The sequence below is a fragment of the Symphalangus syndactylus genome, chromosome 15, assembly GCF_028878055.3.
Source record: "Symphalangus syndactylus isolate Jambi chromosome 15, NHGRI_mSymSyn1-v2.1_pri, whole genome shotgun sequence".
Taxonomy (NCBI): Eukaryota; Metazoa; Chordata; class Mammalia; order Primates; family Hylobatidae; genus Symphalangus; species Symphalangus syndactylus.
In genome coordinates, this window is record NC_072437.2 from 60,658,957 (window position 1) to 60,686,314 (window position 27,358).

General features: G+C 42.3%; 1 protein-coding gene and 1 long non-coding RNA gene across 18 annotated transcripts in view; one reads left to right on the top strand and one right to left on the bottom strand.

Moving 5' to 3' along the window:
- The window catches only part of LOC129464224 (uncharacterized), a 56,230-nt gene that overhangs the window by 22,548 nt on the left and 6,324 nt on the right, over nt 1-27,358 (top strand). For 2 of the 5 annotated variants that reach the window (XR_010115932.1, XR_008651475.2), the window contains exon 5: nt 10,162-10,267. The exons of 2 other annotated variants lie outside the window; for them this stretch is intronic. This is a non-coding gene — a long non-coding RNA (uncharacterized lncRNA). Of the gene's footprint in view, nt 1-10,161; nt 10,268-26,438; nt 26,533-27,358 lie in introns of those variants that run through there. One more of the 5 variants, XR_008651477.2, reaches the window with a different exon arrangement.
- TDRD3 (tudor domain containing 3) overlaps nt 24,723-27,358 on the bottom strand; it is a 184,207-nt gene continuing 181,571 nt past the window's right edge. For 5 of the 13 annotated variants that reach the window (XM_063618785.1, XM_063618792.1, XM_063618790.1 and 2 more), the window contains one exon: nt 25,898-26,152. The gene's annotated coding sequence lies outside the window, so the exon portion shown is untranslated. The other 8 variants (XM_063618793.1, XM_055245354.2, XM_063618791.1 and 5 more) reach the window with 4 other exon arrangements.

The following is a 27,358-nucleotide window of genomic DNA, read 5'->3' on the forward strand; positions in this document are numbered from 1 at the left end:
ACCATCAGACAAAGGTCTAATATCCAGAATCTACAAAGAACTTAAGCAAATTTAAAAGAAAAAAACAACCCCATCAAAAAGTGGGCAAAGGATATGAACAGACATTTCTCAAAAGAAGACATTGATGCGGTCAACAAACTTCTGAAAAAAGCTCATCATCACTGGTCATTAGAGAAATGTAAATCAGAACCACAATGAGATACTGTCTTATGCCAGTCAAAATGGTGATTATTAAAAAGCCAGGAAACAATAGATGCTGAAGAGGATGTGGAGAAATAGGAATGCTTTTACACTGTTGGTGGGAGTGTAAATTAGTTCAACCAATGTGGAAAACAGTGTGGTGATTCCTCAAGGATCTAGAACCAGAAATACCATTTGACCCAGCAATCCCATTACAGATATATACCCAAAGGATTATAAATCATTCTACTATAAAGACACATGCACACGTATGTTTATTGCAGCACTATTTACAATAGCAAAGACGTGGAACCAACCCAAATTCCCATCATTGATAGACTGGATTAAGAAAATGTGGCACATATACACCGTAGAATACTATGTACCCATAAAAAAGAATTCATGCCCTTTGCAGGGACAGGGATGAAGCTGGAAGCCATCATTCTCAGCAAACTAACACAGGAACAGAAAACCAAACACCGTGTGTTCTCACTCATAAGTGGGAGTTGAACAATGAGAACACATGAGGACACAGGGAGGGACCATCACACACCGGGGCCTGTCAGGGGGTGGGCGGCAAGGGGAGGGAGAGCATTAGGACAAATTCTTCGTGCACGCGGGGCTTAAAACCTAGATGATGGGTTGACGGGTGCAGCAAAGCACCACGGCACACGTATACCTATGTAACAAACCTGAACGTTCTGCACATGTATCCCAGAACTTAAAGTAAAATTTAAAAAAAAAATTAAAAAAAAGAAGAAGCAGGAAAAAGGATTAAAAGAGTTGGAAGCCTGGAAAGACTCTCTGTTGTTCCCACTGCTAGATGCCTGGAGCTTTCCTGCTTCTTCTCCTGGTAGTCACCTTGGTTCAGCTTTTCTTTCTTTTCTGTTATTCATACCTTTACCATCACATTTTCTTGTATGTGTGTGTGTTTTCTTTTTTTTTCTTTTTTATATTTTACAGTCTGAATATGTTCATAGTGTTTGGTTTTTTAAGGAACACAGTCCCATTCTATTGAATAGGCTGGAGGGCAGTGGCACAATCATAGCTCACTGTAACCAAGAACTCCTGGGCTCAAGTGGTCCTCCCACCTCAGCTTCTCAAGTAGGTGGGACTACAGGTGTGTGCCACCATGTTCAGTTAACTTTTTTTTTTTTTTCTTGGAGCGAGAGGGTCTCACTATGTTGGCCAGGCTGGTCTTGAACTCCTGGCCTCAAGCAACTCTCCTGCCTGGGCCTTCCAAAGTGCTGGGATTACAGATGTGAGCCACCATGCCCAGTCCCTTTACCATACATTTTAAAAATTATTCTATTCCTTTTACGACTGCACCAAAGAAGCCTGACACAAGTGGGTATTTAATAATAATTTGTTTAATGACTATTGTTTTAACTAAAAGTAAAATATAAACCAGAGAATCCTGAAACCAAAAGGAAATAACAAAATAAGTAAGATTTCAACTTTCATTTCTGGCCAAACTTACTGATTTATGTAAGTTTTACTTCTGAGACTACAAAGTGTTCCTCTTTGCCAATCTCTTTATCTTAAATATCAGTGATTATACTTCTCTAGATGTGATTTAATCTCTCACAGTGTTTCTATCCCAATTTCCTCTGTCTGCTAAGCCCATGCCCTCTTTGTCCTCTTACCTCATTTCCTTTGAAAGGTGTCAGTCATCTCCAGAGAAGCAGTTATCAAAGGAATTTCTTTTTCATACAAGTCTTTGTGAGTTGTCAGAATGAGTCTCTGAGGGATGTTATATCACCGCCTGCAACTCCGAATAGTGCATTTTCTTTTCCTCCAGGTTTGTCTCCTAGATTTACGGTTTTAAGGTCATATTTAGAAACCTTTTGTTCACAGCCAAGTTGTCTCTAAATGTTCCTCGAGCTCCTAATTCAGCCTGATAGAAGGTTAGAGGTGAGAGGAACTTTGGAGATATTATCTTCCACCTCCTTCCCTTTGTGGAAGAGGACAGGAGGCTTGGGGTGATGTGACTGCTCCAAGGTCATGCACCAGGCTGTCAGCACAGCTGGCATGAGTGCCTGGTCCAGGGATTTCCCAGCTGTTAATCTTTCCACCAGACAACTCTGGTTTCTTAATTTTTACCTTTGTTGATTCTCCTCTAGAACCCTACGTCCTTTAAGATATGAAAGTACTGTAGCCTTGTAGTATAGTTCAAAGTCAGGTAGCGTGATGCCTCCAGCTTTGTTCTTTTGGCTTGGTACTGGTACCACAACAGAGACATAGATCAATGGAACAGAACAGAGCCCTCAGAAATGATGCCGCATAGCTGCAACTATCTGATCTTTGACAAACCTGACAAAAACAAGAAATGGGGAAAGGATTCCCTATTTAATAAATGGTGCTGGGAAAACTGGCTAGCCATATGTAGAAAGCTGAAACTGGATCCCTTCCTTACACCTTATACAAAAATTAATTCAAGATGGATTAAAGACTTATATGTTAGACCTAAAACCATTAAAATCCTACAAGAAAACCTAGGCAATACCATTCAGGACATAGGCGTGGGCAAGGACTTCATGTCTAAAACACCAAAAGCAATGGCAACAAAAGCCAAAATCGACAAATGGGATCTCATTAAACTAAAGAGCTTCTGCACAGCAAAAGAAACTATCATCAGAGTGAACAGGCAACCTACACAATGGGAGAAAATTTTTGCAACCTACTCATCTGACAAAGGGCTAATATCCAGAATCTACAATGAACTCAAACAAATTTACAAGAAAAAAACAAACAACCCCATTCAAAAGTGGGCAGAGGACATGAACAGACACTTCTCAAAAGAAGACATTTATGCAGCCAAAAAACACATGAAGAAATGCTCCTCATCACTGGCCATCAGAGAAATGCAAATCAAAACCACAGTGAGATACCATCTCACACCAGTTAGAATGGCCATCATTAAAAAAGCAGGAAACAACAGGTGCTGGAGAGGATGTGGAGAAATAGGAACACTTTTACACTGTTGGTGGGACTGTAAACTAGTTCAACCATTGTGGAAGTCAGTGTGGCGATTCCTCAGGGATCTAGAACTAGAAATACCGTTTGACCCAGCCATCCCATTACTGGGTATATACCCAAAGGACTATAAATCATGCTGCTATAAAGACACATGCACACGTATGTTTATTGCGGCACTATTCACAATAGCAAAGAGTTGGAACCAACCCAAATGTCCAACAACGATAGACTGGATTAAGAAAATGTGGCACATATACACCATGGAATACTATGCAGCCATAAAAAATGATGAGTTCGTGTCCTTTGTAGGGACATGGATGAAACTGGAAAACATCATTCTCAGTGAACTATCGCAAGGACAAAAAACCAAACACTGCATGTTCTCACTCATAGGTGGGAATTGAACAATGAGAACTCATGGACACAGGAAGGGGAACATCACGCTCCGGGGACTGTTGTGGGGTGGGGGGAGGGGGGAAGGACAGCATTAGGAGATACACCTAATGCTAAATGACGAGTTAATGGGTGCAGGAAATCAACATGGCACATGGATACATATGTAACAAACCTGCACATTGTGCACATGTACCCTAAAACCCTAAAGTATAATAAAAAAAAAAAAAAGATATGAAAGTACTTTCTGTTAAATATTCTTCCTCCAGTCTCTTCCTCCAGTCTTCTTATTTTTTAACACCTGCAAAAAGGTGTTACAGGTAGACTTCTCCTGGAAATAGACCTGAGCTGGGATTTAATATACAGTGTTCATTAGGGAAGGCCTTGGGACAACCACCTGCGGAAGCAAGGGGTGAAACCAAAAATGGACAGAGAGGCCGGGCGCAGTGGCTCATGCCTGTAATCCCAGCACTTTAAGAGGCCGAGGCAGGCAGATCACTTGAGGTCAGGAGTTTGAAACCAGCTTGTCCAACTGGTGAAACCCCATCCCTACTAAAAATATAAAAATTAGGCTGGGTGCAGTGGCTCATGCCTATAATCCCAGCACTTTGGGAGGCCGAGGTGGGTGGATCACGAGGTCAGGAGTTCAAGACCAGCCTGGCCAAGATGGTGAAACCCTGTCTCTACTAAAAATATAAAAATTAGCCGGGCATGGTGGCGCACTCCTGTAGTCCCAGCTACTCAGGAGGCTGAGGCAGAGAACTGCTTGAACCTGGGAGGCGGAGGTTGCAGTGAGCCGAGGTCACGCCACTGCACTCCAGCCTGGGCGACAGAGCGAGACTCCATCTCAAAATAAATAAATAAATAAAATAAAAATTAGCCAGGTGTGGTTGTGAGCGCTTGTAATCCCAGCTACTCAGGATGCTGAGGCAGGAGAATCACTTGAACCCAGGAGGCAGAGCTTGCAGTAAGCAGAGATCGCTCCACTGCACTTCAGCCTGGATGACAGAGCGAGACTGTTTCAAAAAAGAAATGGGCAGAGAGAAAAGTTAACTTGCAATGCAGACCCCAGAGAGTCTGGCCAAGCCTACAGAGAAGCTCTGGAGCTAGAATGGCCCTTCAGAGTTGCCCCCAGCCAGGCAGAGATGGCCAGCCCAGTCCTTGGGTGTGGCCACCCCCAAAAACATTGTGACCCTGGGCTGAGGTAGCTGTCTATGGCTGAGACCATCCCTGGATGGGCTGAGAGCTGAAAGCTATCCGCTGACAAGCCTGGCAGCCCGAGTAACAAGCCTTCCTTGAAGAGGGATCTGGAGGATGCATCGCCACACCCATCATAGACGCTGTGACGCCCCTTCTCTGCAAGAACTCACACTTACTGACAGCCTGCTCTGTGAGGCTTTATCCTAGATACTTCTCATAACCCCTGCCCTTGAGGAGCCTATAGTCTGGTGGAAGACACAATACATCATGATGATCATGAGAAGCACAAAATTATACACATAAAGGTAAACAGACACACAAGAATGATGAGATTTACATACAGACACGAAGAGGAAGGAGTGCCTGACTCTGCATGGGGAGGACGCAGGGAGACATTGGAGAGGGCCCAGAGCTGAGTAGCCCTTGCCTTTAGCAAGAGGAACCAGTTCCAATTTACACGGTAAAGTCCTCATTCCTTCTTCCCGTTTAACGTCTCTCTTTCTCTCTCCACCAATAACTTTCACATGAATACAATCCTCTTAATTTCATTTCTCACTGATTTCATGCATCTTCCTGATTTCTTCTAATGTTTATGGAGCCATTTTTCTCTATCTAAAAAGCTAGTGCCTTGGCTTGTTTTAAGTTAAGCTTTAAAACCTCATTGTTTCATGACACTTTTGCATACTCACCGCAACGGTACACCTGGAAAACAGCATTTTCAAGGGATCTATAGACTTAATGAGTTCAGGTTTTAAATATGTACATAATTAAATTTCTGATCTTAATGAAACACATTATGGACTAAATGCTAAGTAGAAATAATATCATGGAAAGGAAGGGAAGTGGGGAATGGAGTCAGTTAACAAGTATTTACTCCTCAGGAGATTTCTAATGGATTATGCTGCCAGATCTGAAAGGTTATATTACAAAATTTACAAAGGAAATATAATCAGGAAATGCAGAATTGAGACTTAAAATTCTGTGGCCTAAAACGAAAGGAAAAAAAGAAGAAGAAAAACAACTTTCCACATTCAGCATTGAGAATTGGAAGAAAGCAATACACCACAATGCATTTGAAAATCACTGACAAATTGTTAGCCTCCTCAGAGAGCCTGGATGCTTTCCAGTTGCTGGTGGAGCTGGCCTCAGACACACACAATGGAAGATCATCGATAAGTCTAGCGTGCCAAGCCACTGCCTCACTTCCCTGGGGAACTTACCACACACGATGCATACGAGTGAAGACAAACCTCAAACCCACAAAACATTGCACTGGAACACTTTCAAGCCAGGCACTTTGACTACACATTGGCTGCAGCCTTTTGGCAAGTGACAAATGGAAAGCACCCCGGAGCAGGTGCTCTTCCATGCCAAGAAAAGCCTGTGCAGTCAGGGACCAAAAGGGTTCTTAGCCTGGAGGGCTCTGGCTGGGTGGGGTGGGGGGGGGGGGTGGTTAGTAAGATGCAATAATTATACTGAGTCAAAGTCCTCTCTCTCCTTTGAAAGCGCGTCAAGCCCAATCTGCATTTGACAGCCTGTGAGAGTTTGTAATACTATTCACTAAAATTTTGAGAAGCGGAGGTGGAATTTTATCCAGCTTGCTCAGCCTCACCTGGAGGGTTTGGTAGATGTCCCAGGACACAGAATCGCTCTGTTAGATGCCAATGCAGCTTCCGAGTGGTTTGACCTTTACATTTGGAATCCCTTTGCTCCAAAGATGAATTATAGCCGAATAGCACAGCTGAAAGTTGTGGCAGGCCTCTCTAAATCCATTAATTATGCATGCTCCTGAGAGAAGGAAGCAGACAATTATGCGGGTTTAGATTTTGGCATCTGTCTCTATTGCCTGTGAGTTCGGAGAGTCATACCACACCCTTGAAGAGGACTTTGTGACATAGAAAGCCAAACCTCAACCTCAAGCACTAGGTGCTAGTAGAATAACAGAAAACAAGTAGCTGTGTGTCTGTGTCTGGGTCTGGGTCTGGGTTACAGGGAATGCGAAAACAAAGCCAGGTAACCAAATACCCAGTAGTGACCAGAGACTAAACTGTTTGCACATAAACACTTTTAACTTAAAAAGTGATTTTTTTTTTTTGAGACAGTCCCACTCTGTCGCCCAGGCTAGAGTACAATGGCACGATCTCGGCTCACTGCAACCTCCAACTCCCGGGTTCAAGTGATTCTCTTGCCTCAGCCTCCCAAGTAGCTGAGATTACAGATGACTGCCACCATGGCCTGGCTAATTTTTTTTGTATTTTTAGTAGACACAGGGTTTCACCATGTTGGACAGGCTGGTCTCGAACTCCTGACCTCAGGTGATCTGCCCGCCTCAGACTCCCAAAGTTATGGGATTACAGGCGTGAGCCACTGAGCCTGGCCAATTTAATTTTTTTTAAAAAAACAGCAAATTGTTTACAAATGTGGCTTCAGTGCAGGTTGCATTTGATATATGTGATTTTACTTGAAATTATATTAATAAACCAGAGACTTGGATACATGAACCGTGAATATCTGAGACAGGTCTCAGTTATGCTAGGAAGTTTATTTTGCCAAGGTTGAGGATGCATGGCCGTGACACAGCCTCAGGAGGTCCTGGCAACGTGTGCCCAAGGTGGTCAGGGCAGAGTTGGTTTTATACATTTTAGAGAGACATGAGACATCAATCAGCATATGTAAGATGAACACTGTTTTGGTCTGGAAAGGCAGGACAACTGGAAGCAAAGGGGAACAACTTGAAGTGGGGAGGGTACTTCCAGGGCATAGGTAGATAAGACAAATTGTTGCCTTCTTTTTAGTTCCTGATTAGCCTCTCCAAAGGAGGCAATCAGATATGCATTTGTCTCAGTGAGCAGAGGGGTGACTTTGAATCAAATGGGAGGCAGGTTTACCCTAAGCAGTTCCCAACTTGACTTTTCCCTATAGCTATGTGATTTGGGGGCCCCAAGATTTATTTTCCTTTCACAGATATTAAAAAATTAGAACTAAAATAAATCAGATGAATGGAGTAGAATTGCAATTTTTGGACTACCTACCATGTGCAAAGTACTGTGATTTGCTTATTTTAAGTTGATGAATTCTCAGAACAAACTTGTGAAGTAATAAAACATGTTCCATATTAATATAACATATAAGTAATATAATATGTTCCATATTATAGGCAAGGACATTAAAGTACATATAAGTAATATAACATAAAGTACATTAAAGTATATAAATGTACTATATATATACTATAATATAAACTAAAGTACATTAAAGTACATATAAGTAATATAATATAATATAAATTAAAGTACATTAAAGTATATAAATGTACTATATATACTATAATATAAATTAAAGGACATTAAAGTACATATAAGTAATATAATATAATACAATATAAAGAACATATAAGTAATATAATATGCTCCATATTATATTACTATATATATAATATAGTACTATATATAAATGTACTATATATATTACTATATATAATATTACTATATATACTATAATATATATTACTATATTATATTACTATATATAATATAGTATATATATATAAATGTACTATATATATACTATAATATATATACAACATGTTCCATATTAATATAACATATAAGTAATATAATATGTTCCATATTATAGGCAAGGACATTAAAGTACATATAAGTAATATAATATAATATAAAGTACATTAAAATATATAAATGTACTATATATATACTATAATATAAATTAAAGGACATTAAAGTACATATAAGTAATATAATACAATATAATATAGAGAACATATAAGTAATATAATATGTTCCATATTATAGGCAAGGACACTAAAGCATTAAGTAGGTTGCCCTGGGACTCAAAGATAATACAGAGTAACACCAGGTACTACTATTTGAACCCATGTATTCTGCTTTCAGAGCTCAAGCTTTTTTCTCTCTGTCTTTCTATTTCCTTTAAAGTAAAATGCTACCTCCAAATTTGTAACTGCCCAATGAGTTCACCTCGCCACCTGCCTAGACAGAGCCGAATTTATCAAGACAGGGGAAATGCTATAGAGAAAGAGTAATTCACGCAGAGCTGACTGTGTGAGAGATCAGAATTTTATTATTACTCAAATCAGTCTCCCTGAAAACTCAGGGATCAGAGTTTTTACGGATAATTTGGTGGGTAAGGGGCCAGTGAATAGGGAGTGTTGATTGGTCGGCTCAGGGATGAGATCATAGGGAGTCAAAGCTGTCCTCTTACACTGAGTCAGTTCCTGGTTGGCAGGTCCAGGTGGGGCTTTATGGTTTTTAGAAATGCAAAAACCTGAAAAGACATCTGAAAAGACTCAAAATAGTGATGTTACCTTTAAGAATAATTGGGGAAGTTGCAAATCTTATGACTTCCAGAATAATGGCTGGTAATATTTAGAATTCCAGCCCTTCTCATTCTAACCTGGTGGCTGGTGGCCTTTCATTCATTTTACCAGAACAGTTTCGCATTTGGGAAGGGCTATTATTGTATTTAAACTATACACTAAATTCCTTCCCAAGGCTAGTTCCACCTACACCCAGGAATGGACAATGACAGTTTAGAGGTTAGAAGCAAGATGGAGTTGAGTAGGTCTGATATCTTTCACTGTCATAATTCCCTTAGTTATAATTTTGCAAAGGTGGTTTCAAGTTCAAAGAAATGTCTTCCTTATTGGTTGCATCATGTCTCATCTTCACTTAAGCATTGTAAGGATAGTCTCATAATGTTAATCTTTTTAGAATCTAACGAAGCCTCAGAACTAGGTGGTATAAACTTTAAATTAGTGGCGGATTGAATGAATAAAAGGATGGATAAATTGATGGATGAATTAATGGATGGATGAATTAACACCTCTCTTATCCTTATTAATATAACAATGTTAATGAGAAAACTAGGGATTAAACTTTTAGCCATATAGCATGGATTTGAGTCTATATTTGTCCAAGCATAATATCTGTAAAATTTTTATTAGAATTTTTGAATTTCTTTAAGTGATTTTATATTATGCATGGAAGTAAAATCTATTTTTGTCTCTATACACCTTAAAATGTAATTAGAGTTTATAAGAAATTTAAGTTGCACGTTTGGCCACTTTAAAACAGTTCATTTAAAATGTCATGATTTTAAATTAAATTGCGACTGAGTTTAATAATAAAAACCAAAATTTTCATGCATTGTGTTTGAAAGTGCTACGTTAAATGAATTCTCAGAAGAAGTAGGTTGCTATTTAGTACTTTAAAAAAATCCTGACAACTTCTACCCTGCTATTCATTAACCTGTACTTTAGAATACACAACACACTTTTGAGAATTTCAATTTTGCCTTGTAAAGCAGCATTAAGATTTTTCTCCTGTAATTTGTTCAGTAGATTTTATTAAGTCTTCCTCCGACCCTCACTAGGGAGAAGATGAAGAACACTCAGTGAGTAAAGATACAAAGCAGGGAAGATATCATCGACAATAGAAGACAAGCTGATCATTCAGATAGCAAAGGACTGGGAGCACGGGTAAAATGTGATTCATGGAGCCTAAAGCATGACAGACAGCACATTTTAAGGGAGGTAGTGAAATTTATGGTTCTTGCACATGGGATAGTTGCCACCTATGGAGCACCATTGGTATTAGGTGAGAGTGCCCATTTTAAGGTCCAGAATGCCAGGCCCTGGATAACTAGAGAAACGGGAGGGTTCCCTGACCCCCCTTGCAGGACATGTGACAGGAGTGTGGCTTGTCTGGCCACTGCTGTTGCTCAAACCCCTTATGGGAAGGGGAGCATGCAGACAGGTGCAGGAACCAGGATGAGCGCTTTGGGGCTCTGGCCCCAGGGTGGCATCTAGGGGTGGTTGCCTGCAGCTCCCGAAGCCCCAGTGAGTGTGCTGCATATTCTTTTAGCTCTGCCATCTGCAGATGGCTTAAGTGTTAACCAGCTCAGTGCCCACTTGGCACCTAAGTTCTTGTCCAACATCCAGGAAGAATCAAGTCACACACAGACTTGAAGGATGGTGAACGCAGGGATTTTATTAGGTGATAGAGGTGGCTCTCAGGGGGATGGATGGGGAGCTGGAAAGGGGATGGAGTGGGAAGATGATCTTCCCCTGGAGTTCAGCTGTCCTGCAACTGATCACCTCTCCAACCATCCCCAGCCAAACTCCTCTTGACATTCAGACACTCCTTCTCTTCTTTCCTTCTCTGCTGCATCGCTCTTCCGTTTGTCTGCTTGTCTGCTCTTGGAGCCTGGGGCTTGGGGTTTATATGGGTACAGGATAGGGGGGGCATGGCAGGCCAGAAAGCAACATTTGGATGCAAAAACAGGAATGCCTGTTCCCATTTATGGCTGTGGTTTCCAGGCTTGAAGGTGGGGCCTTTGCTGGTGAATTGCCCTCTCCTACCCAGTATTTCCCTGTCTCTCGTCTGTATCACTAGCTTCGGTTCTTGCAAGAGCAGCCGCTATCTGAAGTGGATCCATATGAGTAGGTCCCAGACTAGATGCTTTATTTGTTGATTTATGTGAGACAGAGTCTTGCTCTGTTGCCCATGCTGGAGTGTAGTGTGGTGATCTTGGCTCACTGCAACTTCCACCCCCCAGGTTCAAGTGATTTCTGGCTAATTTTTGTATTTTTAGTAGAGACAGGGTTTCACCATGTTCCCAGGCTGGCCTTGAAATCCTGACCTCAAGCAATCCACCTATCTTGGCCTCCCAAAGTGCTAGGATTACAGGTGTGAGCCACCATGCTCGGCCAGACTAGATGCTGTAGATAGTGAACTTTGTGGTCCTTGCATATGGGATAGTTGCCACCTATGGAGCCCCATTGGTAATACACAGGTGAGAGTGCCCATTTCAGTGTCCAGAATGCCAGGCCCTAGATAACTAGCCTCATTTCTTGCAAGAAGAGCCACTATCTGATGTGGATCCATATCAGTGCAGCCCAGACTGGATGCCGTGCTCACATTATCTCATTTAAACCTCACACTCACTCTCTCAGGTGGGTATGATCATTTTGTGCTCTGTGAACTGAGGCTCACAGAGGAGAAGTGAAATGACCCAGGTCTCACTGGGAGTGGCAGACTTGAGATTCAAACCTCCAACTGCTAGCTCCAAAGCTGCATTCCACCTCTATGGTGTAGTGTACCAAGTTTCATCACATCACTGAGGTGTACGTTAAAAATTCCACTACACCCAGTTCTGCCATACCATGAAGTATCTTCTACAAGGATCCACCCTACTATTAAGACTTACAGGTACACTGTGTTTCTTCTAGGTTGTCTAGACAGTTTAGTGGAATAGGAATGGAGATAAGGCAAAAAATCCTGTAATGAAGACCTATCCTAGAATACACACTGCATATTTGTTCTACCTTCTTTTGTGCTGTTCCTGTACTACTTGAGTGTACCAATTATGGTAGAATTATGAGCCTTGAAACATAATAGTTGTACGTATTTTGTGGGTACCCTCAAGGTCCTGCTACCTGCCTAAGGAGAAGCAAATTCATGCAGTATAGTTTGAGCCTTCATAATATTCTAGTTATTCTAAAAGCACCAATTAGAGGCTTACAACAAGTAAGATGGGTAACTCCTGCCCATTTTAGAAATGAAGAAAATAGAGTTGTTTTTTTAAATAAAAAAATAAAAATTAAAAAAAAAAAAGAAGAAAAGAAAATGTGCCACAACAGGCAAATAACATACCTTACAGCAGAACCTGCTTCTCCTCACAGTCTCCGATCTGCTCATTCATCCTATGTCCTCTCTGTGTTAAAAGGCAAATGGCTTAATCAGTCCCACTGAATTTAGGGTTTTGGTGTTGGGGAGGGGATATTTCCATGCTCCTCAAATCTCAGTGCATCGATGCCCCTTGTCAACACCCAGGCTCCATCCTACTTACCAGGGACATACAGAGCCCAGGAAGGAAGTGGAGACGTGAGGAGTGAGGCAGGGAGGGGTACACGAGTGAGCAAAGGAAGTTTAAAACATGGGGAGGATTGTTCTAGCTTTTAAAGCCCACTGAGATAAAATTTCAAACCCCATCAGCTATAAAAGGCAAAGGCAAAGTCTGAAGAGGAAGAAAGATAGAGAGAAATATCACAGAGAAAAGAGTTGTCCTAGTGCTTGTTTTCTCAGCATTCTGAGAAGCATTCCTCATCGCAGAGCCTGCGCAAAGCAGCGCCCGAGGCAACCAGGATGCAGCCTCTTGGAAATACAGGGCCCAGCCAGAGGCTGAAGAAAGAGCAGGTCAGAGGAGAGCCTGGTAGGCAGGCTGTAAGCACAAGTGACCTGTGCAAGCCCAGTGCCAGCCTTGCGCTTTGCGAACTCATGGCCTGGTACCTGGACAGTGCAGCCAAGGTTAGCACGGGGCATGGGCGGGAGAATGTGCCCTGTGGTCCTAAGGGACCCTCACAGGCTGATCACATGGCCCTGGAGACAAGGGAATAAGCTCCCCTGAATCTGTGGTTTCTGCAGAGGGAGTAGGCTCACTACTTCTCCTGGGGAACCTATGATAAATATTTGCACCTGTTGGGGGAATAGCATTAAAATCTTCTGTCAATCCAGAAAACCTCTCCTCAAAGGTAATAGAGACAGAAAACAGTTTTATTATGTAATAAACATTAAACCAGAATGTGAGGCACATCACAGGCAATCTGCAAAGAGATCGCAGAGAAAGGAAGAAATGTCACTCTTTTATATAGGCAAGCAGATACAACTCAGTGTAACCGCCCAGTAGGGCGCTGCCTAGACAGAGCCGATTTATCACGACAGGGAAATTGCAACAGAGAAACAGGAAGTCATTCACGCAGAGCCCAGTGTGCGGGGAGACCAGAGTTTTATTATTACTCAAATTAGTCTCCCTAAGCATTTGGGAAGCAGAGTTTCTAATGATAATTTGGTGGGTGGGGGAAGGCCAGTGAGTCCAGAGTGCTGATTGGTTGGGTCAGAGATGAATCATGAGAAGTTGAAGCCCTCCTCTTGTGCTGAGTCAGTTCCTGAGTGGGAGCCACAAGATCAGATGAGCCAGTTTATCCATCTGGGCGGTGCCAGCTGATCCATCAAGTGCAGGGTCTGCAAAATATCTCAAGTACTGATCTTAGGAACAGTTTAGGGAGGGTCAGAATCTTGTATCCTCAGCTGCATGACTCCTAAACCATAATTTCTAATCTTGTGGCTAATTTGTTAGTCCTACAAAGGCAGTCTAGTCCCCAAGCAAGAAGGAGGTTTGTTTTGGGAAAGAGCTGTTATAGTCTTTAACTATATAAACTAAGTTCCTCTCAAAGTTAGTTCAGCCTACGCCCAGGAAGGAAAAAAGACAGCTTAAAGGTTAGAAGCAAGATGGAGTCAGTGAGATTAGATCTCTTTCACTGTCTTGGTCAGTGGAGGGGAGGGGAAGGGAGGAGAGATATAGTTTATTACTCATAGTTTTCAAGAGGAGCGGCGGATACCCTGCCATGTAGGGCCATAGTAGAGATGACTAAATCAGGTTGGTCACAGGCAGAGAGGGAACAGGAAATCAGGGGAATAATTTTTATTGTTTTATTTTCCAGGAATGGGTGAGGCAGGGTGAGTGGGTTGACCAGGTTTAGGCCCAGCAAGTTTGAATCATTTCAGTGGCTCTGGGGTGCAGGGGATGTCCCTAGTTTTCTGAAGCCTGGCTCAGGGCAATTATGACAGGGGGTTAATGTCTCAGATCCAAAGTGGGCTGAGGATTGGTTAGTTTGCATATGAAAGGCAGTCATTCCCTTTCAGTGTCTACCAGTAGCAGTCTCTCCCTAGACAGCAAGGCCCCAGATGTCAAAACATCAGATAGAGAAACTAGAAAATGTGGTTAATACAATAGGACTTGATCTCGTGCTGGAGGAATTCGGGATGGCTCAAGGAAAGTGGGTGCTCAGCATTGAATGTTGTCAAGACACAAGATGATTCTCTGAGTAGGTATCTTGATAATGTCTATCTGGATGGTGGGATGAACAAAGCAGAGTGAAAGCCGTAAGAGGTAAAGACGCAGCAGCCATTCAAATTAGCCGGAAAAGGGAGGGGTTTCATCATTTTTGTGGTTTGGACAATATTCTTATTTTGGTTTTGGCATTTTTCCTTTTTTTGCTTCACCATGGTCACTTGACCCTGTCTGATGTTGTATTCTGTGAAATTGTTTATGGGCCACAAGAGAGCTGGGTTTAGTTCCAGGCCAGCTTCTAGATGTCAGGGGCTACTTCTTCCTTTGTCACTTAATAGTCCTACAGCATAAGTAATACTATTGTTCGTGTTTCCCAAATGGTGAAACCAAGGCTCAGAAAAATTAAGCTCCTTGACTAAGGTCACAAAGCCACGAGTAGAGGCTTTGTTCCCAGCTACTTCATGATTCTACTTCCTCTCTGCTATAAAGGTTCCTTCTGAAACTGTATGGCTGAAGATAGGAGGAAAAGCTACACTGAGCAAAAGGGGGATGAATAAACAATTCAGATGTCCACCATACTACAAGTGTGTTTAAGTAATTTAATAAGTAATTCCACTGGTGCCTTGTTTGTAATGTGACATTGATAATATAAATAACTTCCTTTTATTGATGTCAAAAAATCTAAGTAAATAATGGATTCAAAGGTTGTAGAAACACTTCAACCCAGGAAAGCCCGACTGAACTACTGGACATGACCTTGATACCTAAGTAGGAACTATTTGCCATGAAGACTCCAAGAATTAGGTTCCAAGAAGCAGTATAAACGGCACTTGAAAAGAGCAATTCCTGTTGGGATAAGCTGGTTTCATATAAGCAGCTTATTTGCAACATATGGCACAATTTTCTTGTACTAAATCACTCAAGTTCATTCACGGAAAAAATTATTTTAGGAAATAACTAAACTATAATCTAGCCAGCCCAAGATCTGTTTCTTCTCAGGTTGTTCTTGAACAAGCAAATGGTAAATGACCTGAGTTCCTAGGCCTTGTTACTCAAATGACTTCCTAAAACTTTTTAAAGGGATACAAAAAGCTTAGATGGAGACAGTTGTATAAAAAGGGTATTGTTTTGCTAATAACATGAAGACATGAAAAAACTACTATGATTGGGCCAGGCACAGTGGCTTACACCTGTTATCCCAGCACTTTGAGAGGCCGAGGCAGGCAGATCATGAGGTCAAGAGTTCGAGACCAGCCTGGCCAACATGGTGGAACCCTGTCTCTACTAAAAATACAAAAATTAGCCAGGCATGGTAGCGTGAGCCTGTAATCCCAGCTATTCAGGAGGCTGAGGCAGGAGAATTGCTTGAACTCAGGAGGTGGAGGTTGCTGTGAGCTGAGATCGTGCCACTGGACTCCAGCCTGGGCGACAGAGCAAGACTCCATCTCGAGAAAGACAAACAAACAAATAAACAACAAAAAACTACTATGGTTCATGTCAGAATGGAGTGTTTCATATAAATGTTCAACTTGATGATAATCACACGTATCTAGATGTCTCTATTGAATGTATGAGTTTCAGCATGTTAGAAACTCAGTGCCACAGGTTAGGACAAAATGGACACGTATTCATACACATAAACCTGAGTCCACAGAACATTAGAGTTATTCGTTGTTGTTGTTTTTGAGATGGAGTCTCACTCTGTCGCCAGGCTGGAGCGCAGTGGCACGATCTTGGCTCACTGCAACCTCTGCCTCCCAGATTCAAGCAGTTCTCCTGCCTCAGCCTCCCGAGTAGCTGGGACTACGGGCACGTGCCACCACGCCTAGCTGATTTTTGTATTTTTAGTAGAGACAGGGTTTCAGCATGTTGGCTAGGATGGCCTCGATCTCTTGACCTTGTGATCCACCCACCTCGGCCTCCCAAAGTGCTGGGATTACAGGTGTGAGCCACCGCAACCGGCAGAACAGAAGAGTTATAATCGTATCAAAATACTTCCATGTAAGTGTATTTACTTTAGCATGTTGATGTCACATAGATCTATTACAAAATAGGTGGAGGAAAATTATTTTATGTTTCAAAAATGACGTGTAAAGTTTAGAAGAATTCAGAGTATGGTAAAAATACCAAAGCTAATAATCTATGAGCCATACTTTCCCAAGAGATTGAAAGTATGTATGAAGTTAAAACAAGTACTTTTAAAGTGGCAAATTAGGTAGTAGAGTTATTACTGTCAATACTCGAAAATTGCACAGTAAACACAAAGAAGCAGATAGAAAGGGCACACATGGCCAAATATTTCCTATTGAAAACCCTAGTCCTGTTAAATAAACGACTGGGACTTCAGATACATGAAAGTTTAACAATAGCAAAGCTAGGCACACACACGTACGGACACATAACAATATAATATTTATAACAACTTATGTGCCCTGTAAGAATTAAGAGCTTTACAAATAATAGTCAGAATTTAAAGACTCCTGATCTCTAAAATGATTACAAAGCTAGTAATATTTTTGATGTTAAATATTCCCTAAGAAAGGCAGTTATAACTGTCAATATATTTCTACCACAATCTAGTGAAGAGAGGATAGCTATAAATGTGACTTTTTCATTGAATGCAGCAGTTATGTCTGACATTCTTTCTTTCTGTTTTGTTTTGTTTTTTGTTTGTTTTTTGAGACACGTTCTCACTCTGTTGCCCAGACTGGAGCGCGGTGGTGCGATCTTGGCTCATTGCAGCCTAGACCTCCTGGGTTCAAGCCATCCTCTCACCTCAGCCTCCCAAGTAGCTGGGACCATAGGTGTGTGCCACAATGCCCGGTTAATTTTTCGTACTTTCTGTAGAGATGGGGTTTCACCATGTCGGGCAGGCTGGTCTCAAACTCCTGAGCTAAAACGATCCACCTGCTTCAACCTCCCAAAGTGCTGGGATTATAGGCATAAGCCACCGTGCCCAGCCATGTTTGACATTATTTCAATGGGTTAAGTAAAGAGCAAGAAAAAACAGCTTTATTGAGGTATAATTGGCATACAGAAAAGTGCACATAGAGATGGAACAACTTGATAAATATTGGCATCGGGAAACCATCACCACAATCCAGACAATGAACGTATTATGCCCCACAAAGTCTTTTCATGCCGCTAGGTAATTCTTCTCTCCTATCCCTCCCTACCTCCCCTCCTTTAGACAACCACTGATTGATCTGGTTTCTGTCACTATAGGTTACATTGCATTTTCTATAGTTTTCTATAAATGAAATCACACAGTATGTCCTCCCTCTGGAAGTTTCTGCCTTCTTTTACTCAGCATAATTATTTTGAGAGTCATCCCTGTGTTGCATGTATCAATAGTTCATTCCTTTTTACTGCTGAATAGTATTTCATTTATGAATATGCCACATTATGTTTATGCATTCACATGCTTATTTATTTTGTTTTGTTTTTGGAGACACAGTCTCACTCTGTTGCCCAGTTTCAAATTCCTGGACTCAAGGGATCCTCCTCTTGAACCTCCCAAGTAGCTAGGACTACAGGCCCATGCCACCACTCCTTCTAATTTTTTTTTTTTTTTGAGAGGGAGTCTCGCTCTGTCACCCAGGCTGGAGTGCAGTGGTGTGATCTCGGCTCACTGCAAGCTCTGCCTCCCGGGTTCATGCCATTCTCCTGCCTCAGCATCCCAAGTAGCTGGGACTACAGGCGTCCGCCACCATGCTCAGCTAATTTTTTTGTATTTTTAGTACAGACAGGGTTTTGCCATGTTAGCCAGGATGGTCTCGATCTCCTGACCTCGTGATCTGCCTGCCTTGGCCTCCCAAAGTGCAGGGATTACAGGCGTGAGCCACCGCACCCGGCCAAGTCTAATTTTTTTAAATGTATTTTTTGTAGAGATGAGGTCTCCCTATGTTTCCCAGGCTGGTCTCAAACCCCTAGCCTCAAAAATCCTCCCACCTCAGCCTCCAAAGCATTGGGATTATACTACACCTGGCCCCCATTCACATGAAGATGGACAGTTGGGTTGTTTCCAGTTTGGGGCTATTACAAATAAACATTCATGGACAATTCTAAGTATGAACATATCCTTTCGTTTATCATGGGTAAAGAACTAGGAGTGGAATGACTGAGTAATATACTAGGCATATGTTTCTTTAAGAAACTGCCAAACTATTTTCCAAGCAGTTTGTACCATGTTACATTCCCACCAACAGTGTATGAGACTTCCAATTCCCCTACATTCTCTCCAACCCTTGGTATAATGGCTCCTTTAAATTGTGGCCTTGACAATAGGTGTGTAGTGGTTAATTCATTATGGTTTTAATTTACACTTTCTTAAAATGTATAATGACGTTGAATGTCATTTTCATGTACTCATTTGCCTTCTTTATATCTTCTTTGGCCAACTGTCTATTTGAATCTTTTGCCCATTTTTTAAAAATTTGGATGTTTTCCTATTGAGTTTTGAATAATTCTTTAAATATTCTGTAAGTCCTTCATCAGATCTGGAAATATTTGCAAATATATTTTCCAAGTCTGTAGCTTGTCTTTTTATTTCCCTAACAGTGTCTTCAAGGAGCATAAGTTCTTAATTTTGATTAAGTGCAATTTATAAATTTGTTATTCATAAAAGAACAAATTTATACATTGCACTTAATCTAAATTATATTGGTGTTAGATCTAAGAACCCTTGTCTAACACAGGGTAACAAAGAATTTGTTTTTCTCAGATGATTTATAGTTTTTGGTATTACATTAGGTCTATGAACCATTTATCTAGTATTCTGCCTTGCAACATCTACTTACCTAGCCTTTCCTAAACTCCTCCATCTCCCTACTCAGAGACTGACAGGCACTGCCTGGGTTCCCCTATACCATGGCATTGAAAGTTTTGCCAAGCAGTAACCTGGACAAACTGTAGAGCTCATCTAGCCTGCTTGCCAGCTCTCCAGGGTCACTGCACTTTCTGGCCTGATGTCCAATGTCTTGGAGTGCCAACATCTTGTATATTTTGTCTAGTTGTTCAATTGTTTCAGGCAAGAAGGTAAATCCATCCCCTGATGCTCTATCCTAACCATAAGCAGAAGTCCTGTGAATTCCTGAACTTGAACAAAATTGCCTTTCTTCAGCGGTGAAAGAGTGAGACCTTGCTACCTGAAGTTAGAATGTCACCACATTCCTCTAAATTTTGTTCTTTTCTTATAAACCTCAAAGCATTTAACAGCCTGTGATAATTATGAATATTTCTGTACACTGTTAAACTCGCTGACATAAAAACAGGTTTTTTTAAAAGTTCTGCCTGCCCTTTCATAGGGGCATTTTTCCTTACTATAGCTCTTCTATAATTTATTATTTTTTAAAGAACTAGCCTTACGAAATGGACAGCTAGCCTCTCACAGCCTTTTATAATTGTCTCTTGAGGTTAGCCTCAGCAGGCCCTGAATTGAATTAGTAGATTACTTCAATTAAGGCCATCCCAATGTGAAACTAAATATCAGGTCATCATGATTTTCTCAAGTCATAATGTTCACTACCTTGGATTATATAATGTGCACCTGACAATTCAGCAGGCAGTGTTTTGAGATTTTTGACCTACACTGTTGATCTACCCATGGTCATAAAAGACTCTGTTTACTCTGTGTTACTTAGAAGGCAGAAAGGAAAATTAGCAAGAAATAGAGAAAAGAGTCACAGGATGCCAGCAAAATCCACACTACTGTCCAGAGACCACCTCCAGTGAATTAAAACTCAGGAGAGATCTCTTAACAGGTTCTACCATTAAGATTTCCACATCCTGAGTAGGAGTGGGAGTCCTCTCTTAGAGAGTGAGATGTAAAAGACTCCTCTAGGTTTTCAGGTATTTCCCGAAAAGCCCTTCTTTTCTTTGGTATTTCTTAATTACTTTTCATTTCCCCTTTGACTATTAGGTTCCTGGCACCACTGGGTCCAGTCAAGAGAAACAGTTCCATCCTCTTGTGAGCAGAATCTGATATTTATAATGAGCATCTCTCTAAGGCCCTGTTCTCCAAGTAACAACAATAGCTTTTCTCCGTGTTTCTCTAGCCTAGGAAGATCCCATGTTTTTCATAGTAGGCACTGTACTACTAGTGTGTTTCATACCTATGTTCTCAAAGGCTGACAGGAAAACAAATATCTGACAAATGCTTCTCTTTATCAAGCCTGTCATTTCTCAGATTTTGAAATGCTTAAGCATTAGTCAGCTTTGCTTCTAGAATGGGGGCCCAATTATCCCTTCCACCAGCCTCTTTGACCAAAGCAGTGGATTGTGACCCTATTTAAGTCCCATACTGGGCCCTGCTTCCACACTGGCTGACAAACCAGGCAACAGAAAGGAAGCCTAGAGGATTGACCCTCTTGTGGGTGACCCCACCAAGTCTGCACCCTGAAACCATGCCCACCTTGAGGTGCAACTGCCTTAGTTCTAGACAAGCCTGCCTTTTTCCTAGTGCTGGATCTCTTGGGGTGGGCACGGCACCTCCTGTCATCTTTCCAGGGCCAGGTCTGCACTGCTACCAACTGCTATTGAGAGGTGACAGCGTGCTGGCAGTCCTTACAGCCCTCGCTCGTGCTCGGCGCCTCCTCTGCCTGGGCTCCCACTTTGGCAGTACTTGAGGAGCCCTTCAGCCCACCGCTGCACTATGGGAGCCCCTTTCTGGGCTGGCCAAGGCAGGAGCCGGCTCCCTCAGCTTGCAGGGAGGTGTGGAGGGAGAGGCGCCAGCGGGAACCAGGGCTGTGCGCGGTGCTTGCAGGCCAGCTGGAGTTCCGGGTGGGCATGGACTTGGCGGGTCCCTCACTTGGAGCAGCCGACGGCCCTGCTGGCCCCGGGCAATGAGAGGCTTAGCACCCAGGCCAGTGGCTGCGGAGGGTGTACTGGGTCCCCCAGCAGTGCCAGCCCACCAGCGCTGCGCTCGATTTCTCACCGGGCCTTAGCTGCCTTCCCACGGGGCAGGGCTCGGGACCTGCAGCCCACCATGCCTGAGACTCCCACCCCCTCCATGGGCTCCTGTGCGGCCCAAGCCTCCCCGACGAGCACCACCCCCTGCTCCACAGCGCCCAGTCCCATTGACCACCCAAGGGCTGAGGAGTGCGAGCACACGGTGTGGGACTGGCAGGCAGCTCCACCTGCAGCCCCGGTGCAAGATCCACTGGGTGAAGCCAGCTGGGCTCCTGAGTCTGGTGGGGCCTTGGAGAACCTTTATGTCTAGCTCAGGGATTGTAAATACACCAGTCTGCACTCTGTATCTAGCTCAAGGTTTGCAAACACACCAATCAGCACCCTGTGTCTAGCTCAGGGTTTGTGAGTGCACCAATCAACACTCTGTATCTAGCTGCTCTGGTGGGGCCTTGGAAAACCTTTATGTCTAGCTCAGGGATTGTAAATACACCAATCAGCACCCTGTGTCTAGCTCGAGGTTTGTGGATGCACCAATCGACACCCTGTGTCTGGCTGCTCTGGTGGGGCCTTGGAGAACCTTTGTGTCCATATTCTGTATCTAACTGATCTGATGGGGACGTGGAGAACTTTTATGTCTAGCTCAGGGATTGTAAATGCACCAATCAGCACCCTGTCAAAACAGACCACTCGGCTCTACCAATCAGCAGGACGTGGGTGGGGCCAGATAAAGAGAATAAAAGCAGGCTGCCCAAGCCAGCTGCGGCAACCTGCTCAGGTCCACTTCCACACTGTGGAAGCTTTGTTCTTTCACTCTTTGCAATAAATCTTGCTACTGCTCACTCTTTGGGTCCACACTGCTTTTATGAGCTGTAACACTCACCGTGAAGGCCTGCAGCTTCACTCCTGAAGCCAGCAAGACCACGAGCCCACCGGGAGGAAAGAACAACTCCAGATGTACCGCCTTAAGAGCTGTAACACTCACTGCAAAGGTCTGCAGTTTCACTCCTGAGCCAGCGAGACCACGAACCCACCAGAAGGAAGAAACTCCGAACACATCCGAACATCAGAAGGAACAAACTCCGGACACGCCACCTTTAGAACTGTAACACTCACCACGAGGGTCCGCAGCTTCATTCTTGAAGTCAGTGAGACCAAGAACCCACCAATTCTGGACACACTATCAATCAGGCAATGAGCAGCAGAGGCTCCCAAGTCCACCTCTACCCCAGGAGGAAAACCTGTCCTGCATATGAGGAATCTATTCCTGTGGCTGAGGAAAAGATCCACCTATCTCTCTTAACAGAACTTTGTCTCTCCCATCATATGTAAGCTCTAGGACACAAAACTCAAGGTTTCCCTTTTGTAATAAAGAAATTGAGCTAGTCCTGTCCTCTTTCCTATTTATGTAAAACCATTTTTTTTATCTGTGGCCTTGTCTTTTTATGTAAACATATTGTCTTCATGAATATTCTTATCTTCAGTATTTTACCTCTAGAAGGGTTACTGGAATGGGAGACAGGGAAGAACGATAGACATCCCAGCACTTTTTACTTTTGAAAAACGGCATAAAATAGATCTATCCATCCCAGAAGGGGACAACAGACAGGGCCTAGTAAAGGTTCTCCAGGCCATGCACTGACATTCGAAGTCACTCACACACAGAACTAGATTTTGTTTTCCTGTGTGTGCTAAGCTAGTCAAGGGTCCGTGTTGGCAAGACTGATGGCCACTATGGCCCAGTCGCCGTGGCAGCATAACTCTGACGCTGCCGGTAATGTTTTCTTTATTCCCATGCTTATTCCTTGCGGTCAGCTAAACTAGGCATGGGCGTAGCCATGATGTTAGCTATGAGCTACAAAGAAAGGTGCATGAGAGAGAGAGATGTAACTATATAGAAATAGAGAATCACATGAGGCTGGAGTGTTGTCTTTATGGCGTAAGCCTGAAGGGTCAAGTAAACTACATACTCTTCAGTGAACAAGACACTTCCACTTTGTGAGCAAAGTGACCAACCTTTCTGAAGGACATCAGCTACTTTGATTGTAGAATGGAGATAGTGATGCCTACCTTACAGAGCTGTGTGAAGATTATAAGAAATAATGACTGGTAAATGTTTTAGTACAGTGCTGGGCACATAGGAAAACCTTGGCAAATACTAACAATTATTTTATTATTACATACACCATCCGCATCTAGGCCTGCAGCTGCCCTTAATAATAGAAAGCCACAGTGAAACTTACTTTTTGATATATTTAGCCAACTATATCTTGCTCTGGCAGAAATGAACTCCTCACCCTTTAGTGCCCAGTTACCACCAGCAATCAGAACAGATGGGTTGGCTTCACTTAATGTCCACTTCACTACTGTCCAATTTAAACTTTTCTTGATGTCTTCAGGTCAAATTTATAGATTTATAAATCTATAGATAGCTAGATAATATATATGATCCATATGTCATTTTAATATATATGATCTAGATATCTATCATTTTGTATAAACACATTACCATATGGAACTGTTCTTAAAGACGGTTGAGTAATAACTCCTAACCAACACTAGTATTTATTGAGTGTCCATTTTAGGCTTAATGCTGTATTAGGTATTACTGTCCCCATCTAATAAATAAGTGCCAACAGCCCACACTTTAAACTACCCTCAGACTCGGTTTCAGTTCTGCTGCCTCTTCCCTTATTATCAGCTGTCAAACTCATCAAAACTGCCATGGGCCTTCCTCTGTTTCTCAACCTAGGACACACATTAGAATCATCTGGAGATCTTCAAAAAAAAAGCAATGCCCAGACTCACCCACTTCTAGTTAATTAAGATGCACAGCATGGGAGGCCTGACAAAAACAAAAACCAAAACACCACTGCTAGACCCAACTATTAACATCTGTGGGCTAATAAGGAAAATTTACATAATAGGCCCTGAGGGAATGCCTGAGGCCCTCTCCTTCAAAGCACATTTTATCAATTATTTTGCCCAGTGTTCCCTCTCTCTTCTTCCTCCCTCCCTTCCTCCTCCTTCCTTCTTCTGTTTTTAATTGTTCACTCTGGCTTCTCTCTTTTTCCTTCCTCCTCTGCCTCCCTTCTTTCTTCTATTTATTTAATTGTTCACTTCTGGCTCCACAAGACTGAGACTATAGTAAGACTATTAAACGAAGAGTTTGTAGCTCTGACAATTGGTTTACTGTAATGGACATTCTGGTTGCATCACCAACACCTTCTCCCTCTCCTCTTGGCAAGTATCTTGACTTTCAGATGCATATCCTCTGCCTCCAGGCCAGCCCCATTTCTAAGCCTGGGGCACACAGATCAGGCCTAAGGTAATCTCCAGACCTTGCTGGAGTTAATCGTTCACAGATAGAAAAATAGCCCAAAAGAGCTAAATGCGGTCTAAGGAGAAACGTTGTTCTCTTCTGAGTGCATTTCTGGAAGCAGCCCCAACCTCACCCCAGGCTCTGGGAGTTGCTGGAAGCCATCTTGTGGCCGCATGCGGTAGGTTGCCTGCTGTAGAATGAAGCTGGTTCTAGAGAAAGCAGAAATGAGAGATGAAAAGAATCAGTCTTTCGGCCAGGGGCGGTGGCTCACGCCTGTAATTCCAGCACTTTGGGAGGCCGAGGCAGGAGGATCATGAGCTCAGGAGATCGAGACCATCCTGGCTAACACGATGAAACCCCGTCTCTACTAAAAATACAAAAAAAATTAGCCAGGCATGGTGGCGGGCGCTTGTAGTCCCAGCTACTCGGGAGGCTGAGGCAGAATGGCGTGAACCCAGGAGGCGGAGCTTGCAGTGAGCCGAGATTGCGCCACTGCACTCCAGCCTAGGCGACAGAGCGAGACTCAGTCTCAAAAAAGAAAAAGAATCAGTCTTTCATGACATCTCCGAGTCACTGAATTAGACCAATCCTGAAACCTACTATGCTTCTGGCAGTGAAGTGAGCCAATAAATTCCCTTTAATGTTTAAGCTGGTTTGAGATGGATTTTCTGGTACTTGCAACCAGATGCATCCTTAAAGATCCACTGCACATTTTATGAGGAAGGGAATACCTGTTTTTTAAAATTGAATTACATTTGGGAAAGCTACCAGAGTGTTATAAACAACATATTCAAGTTTTAAATACTTTTTGCCGTCATATTTAGCAGGTATTACCATACTAAGAACTGCTATTTGGCTTCAGGCTGTTTTTTTAAGAAATGTGGCAAGCTGTGTCAGTTTATTCTGTAATTATAGGGGGAGGCTTCAGTATGCTGAAATTTGTATCCTATAGAAAGGCAATTAGTATGGGGTTAATACCAGATGAACAAGAAAGATAACATCAGGCAAATAAAACACACAGTAAAACAATAATAGCACAATGGTTTTATTGATGGCAGAAGAAAAATTCTTCCTTTCACTTGTAAAAGGTATTGGCTTTATTTAACTCAATATTTTTTCCCATTCTTTGTGTGAGTTGACTGTTTTTTTCCACCCTAACATCTGCTTTTTCTTTCTTCAAATAATAATATCCACCACAGCTGCTACTTATTCTGAAGAGAAAGTGGAAGGTGGAAGGTCTTCCACCAGGATGTTTCAGTCACCGGCTCGTTTCTTCACAGTCTACTTTAAAAAGAAATGAAGAAAATGAAACTGAAGCCTCAAATTAACTTTTCCATACTTTGTCAAGATACATTTCTGCTGAAACTTATCTGTAAATGTGAAGTGTTTGTATAAATATAAATAGATCTTGACTAGAATTTTGGATACTGCTAATTTGTAAACATAATCTTTATAAAGCAATATGAAAGAAAAAAGAAAATTTTTTTTGAAAATAAATTTTTCTTTTAGACTTTGTTAAAGTACATCTCTGCCACTGTTATACCATTTATTGCTGGCATGTTGATTTCAGGAATTTGGATTAACTGAACTGTTTGTAACAGAGGATTACCGAAAACAGATGCAGTCTGCCAATGAACCACGTCTTTCCCTCTCCTAACCGCCTCCGGTTCTTCTGTGAACATCTCTGAATTGAGTTGCTCCACACAGGTGATTTATTTTGGTCTGTCACCTCCCCCTGCCTGCTCCCCACATTTATTAGGCACCACTCTAGTTAAAACCACTTTGGGTGGTGACAAGAGAAAGAGCTGAGATAAATGGCGAGAGAAGACTCGTATGCTCCAGGCCTATTTTAGCCTCATGCATGACAGCGTGCTTAGGCAGGGACTAGTGGAGTTCCTGCGGCTGCATACAAACAGCTCGTAAGTCTTGGGAAGTAAACAGTCTCCTGCTTAGAAAATAAAGAGCGTCGGGTACTATAATCCTCACCTGCTGCCTGTTCTGCTGGCATCATGGAGTTCTGTAACAGTTATCTTTATAGTGATCATTTTCCTGACATTGACGCTGGACCAGATTGTCAAAAAAAATTTCAACATTTAAAAATACATCTTTTAGTAGTTAAAAATGGTGTTAAAAACCAGGACTTTGAAAATAAGTTTACAGTACCTATGTAGTAGTCTATGCTTAGCTACTGGTTTTAAGGTTTCTGACTAACACGTGAAACTGGGAATACCATTCTTTCATCAAACGAAGAAGAAACTGGAAGTTCCAAGTGAGTCAGCGTTTATTTAACTGCTTTACACATTGAGCCTTGACCTCCATGGCAGCAGGAGCTTCCTGCTGATCTGTCTTACAAAGGCTTCCTGCACAGGTCTCTGCCATCTCTCTTTTCACAGCAGGACATGCAACTCTAACCAATGTTTGAGTGGACCAGTGCAATAGCTTCTTAGGTTCTTTCCCTCCTGGTGCTATAATCCATCCTACATCCAGCTG